We start from the raw sequence: 2,888 nt of genomic DNA, 5'->3' as shown, positions 1-2,888 counted from the left end.
CTTTATCACGCTTACCCTGACCACTCAATGTTTCCAATTTTCTAGCCCCTCACCCTGCATGATCTCCTTAAAAACCCCAGCCCAGAATCCTTGGGGAGGTGGATGTTAGGGTCTTAACAGAGCAGGGTCACCATCATCGTGGACAAACACCACCACTTTAAGTTCTAGCTCCCTTTCTAACCTCATGCATTTCAAGGAAATCACTTCTCTTCTAACAACAAGCAGCAAGAAAGAGTAGACAGTAAAACACAGATAAGACAGGTCAGGCACAGAGGGAGGGGGAAAGTCTCTTGGGTAACCACCAAACTTCACACTCATACAATGGGCCCCAGTAGAACAGTGGGCCCTAATAAGCATATTACTTTTCCTTTAGGTGCACTAAGATAGGAAAGCTAAAAGAAGACTCAGGGGTATGCCTGCAGCTGCAGGAAGATGTACACAAAAACTATCCCTCCCAGATAAGCAAGACAAAGAGAAACAGAAACATTTGAAGCCTGTGATAAGGTATCCCACCCTGAATCCCTAAAAACTCTTAGTCTGTGAGAAAGAACGCCTCTGACCTAACTTGGCCAGAAGCCCCTCTCAGGTTTATTCTCCAAAATAAACCTGTCTTTGACTGTTGAGCTGCTTTTCATGTTTCTTTCCTCTTTCTTTAACTCTTACAGGTCTCCTCCCATTTCCTCACTTGATGTCTTGCAGTTATGAAGCTCTGTGCTGCAAACCCTTCTATCTCCGTGTATTGGTCTGTTACTGCACAACAGACATACAAACCTGTTGGTCTTCTAACATTTTTATTACACTTATTTATAGGTGGCTTTCTATGGCTAAATGCCCCTAAATCCTGAAGTGTTCCAACTAATAAACAGATATTTCAAGATTTCTGATTTAATAGAAGCACATTAATTCCAGGAATCATTGTACTTCTGAAAAGTCTGTGCCTATGGAGAATGAGAGTGTTGTAGATAGTATTGAATTAAATAAAGCAGAAATAATTTTTAATTAAAAAGTATTATTCTTAGCTATTATTTTTTCTGTCTAAATTCACCTATTACCTCCTTCACCCTTTGTCTGTGTAGACAGAGCCTGAAGTAATCCATGTAAAGATCGTGCACATAAAAAAAAGAGATTAATCCTGTCTCCTCCACAGAATATTGTTAAGTGCATTAAATGAAAGGCTAATCTCTGTTATCAACAATAAAGGAGGAAACTAATTGGTAAGATTTTAGAAAAGATCAATAAAAATTAATTAGAACATCTAAAGTATTTTTTTAAAGCAAGTACAAAGGAGTTGAAAACATAACCCTTCATTGAATAAGAAATAGTCTACTTGAGGAGAAGAATCAAGATTCAAAAAGTGCTTACTCTTTTTGAACATAGACTTTGGGAATATATCTTTTGTGCGTCCCATGACCATCACACGTGCAAATAATATTGGAAAGAAAGACTAAGTATAAATTAAATTGCTGCTATTTATTGGATACCTACTCTGTGCTGGTCACTGGGCTAAGGGTACTACATAACTTATTGCATTACATTTGTATGATGACTCACTGGAATGTATACTATTTTGACAACTTCCTCCCTCTTCCTGCTTTCTAAAATAGCAAAATCAGGTTTAGGGAGGGGAGCCAATTTGCCTAAGGTTAAAAGTCAGTAAGTAGTGTATCTGGGGTTTGGACTTAGGATGATGTGTAGGATGATGTGATTTTAGAGCCAGAGCTAAGTCAGACGTCATGTCCATTTGGGCTGAATACTTTTAAAAAGCATTAGATTTGGCTGTAGAGTTCAAAGGCCACAAAGACCTATTACAGGTGTTTAGCTTTCCCTGGCAGCTCCCTTAAGCATGAGCTCCACAGCAGCTGGAAAAAGACAAGACAGGTTTTCTTCTCCTCTTATTTCTAATATATCAGATAATCATTTTTTTAATCTAATGCAATGAAGCCTTGTGTTAGAAATACCTTTGAATCTGTATGTTTGGCTTCAATGAAAAGAAAGAATTGTTAGTTCTTAATGTTGTCACTGAATTGGAATTTAAATGTCTTTCTTTTGTGAGCTTTTTGTATTAAATGCAGGATGGTTTAGATTATGCATTATTTCACAACCTAGTTATATCACCTAAAGATGAAATAATATTCTTTGGAAGGTTTTTCACAAATGAGAATTTTTTAAAAAAAATGTAGGACCATGCATACTGAACAAAATTATTAAAATAACATATTAAAAGGTCATTGTCATTGGTTGTTTGTAATTTATTCTGTAGAACAAGAGCAGAGAACCTAGTAATTAATTGGCATTTCTTACCGAAGCATGTGATTGCTGTTCCCAGTTACTACTGAGACAAATTTTGTTTGTTTCCTCTATAACATTCAGTAGAAGGTGTTTTTTCCTTCCTAAGCGTAACTTTCATTGAAAGTTTTTATCAGCTCTGGACTTCATAACAAATATTGAATATATTTAGTTCTCCAACAGATGACATAACTGTTGGCTTAGGGTAGTCCCTATTTTTAATTTTACTTAGTCTGAAAAAATGCTCTTTGTAATGCTTGTCCATGGTCAAGAAGGGATTAAATAAGCTCTAAGAAATCATCTCTAGGCTGGGCCCAGTGGCTCAAGGCTGTAATCCCAGCACCTTTGGAAGCCAAGGCGGGCAGATCATGAGGCCAGGAGATCGAGACCATCCTGGCTAACACGGTGAAACCCTGTATCTACTAAATATACAAAAAATTAGCCAGGCGTGGTGGCAGGTGCCTATAGTCCCAGCTCCTTGGGAGGCTGAGGCAGGAGAATCCCTTGAACCCAGGAGGTGGAGGTTGCAGTGAGCAGACATTGTGCCACTGGCCTCTAGCCTGGGTGACAGAGCGAGACTCCATCTCAAAAAAAAAAAAAAA

General features: G+C 38.1%; 1 long non-coding RNA gene across 1 annotated transcript in view; it reads left to right on the top strand.

The window, feature by feature from the left end:
* The first annotated feature begins 1,139 nt into the window (after window positions 1-1,139).
* LOC108534212 (uncharacterized) overlaps window positions 1,140-2,888 on the top strand; it is a 10,854-nt gene continuing 9,105 nt past the window's right edge. The window contains exon 1 of the long non-coding RNA XR_001886918.1: window positions 1,140-1,214. This is a non-coding gene — a long non-coding RNA (uncharacterized LOC108534212). The remainder of the gene's footprint in view (window positions 1,215-2,888) is intronic.

The sequence above is a fragment of the Rhinopithecus bieti genome, unplaced genomic scaffold (genome assembly GCF_001698545.2).
Source record: "Rhinopithecus bieti isolate Rb0 unplaced genomic scaffold, ASM169854v2 scaffold_19, whole genome shotgun sequence".
In the NCBI taxonomy this organism is placed as follows: domain Eukaryota; kingdom Metazoa; phylum Chordata; class Mammalia; order Primates; family Cercopithecidae; genus Rhinopithecus; species Rhinopithecus bieti.
Note: the sequence above shows the minus strand (reverse complement) of the source record. Positions and strands in the feature narration are given on the sequence as shown.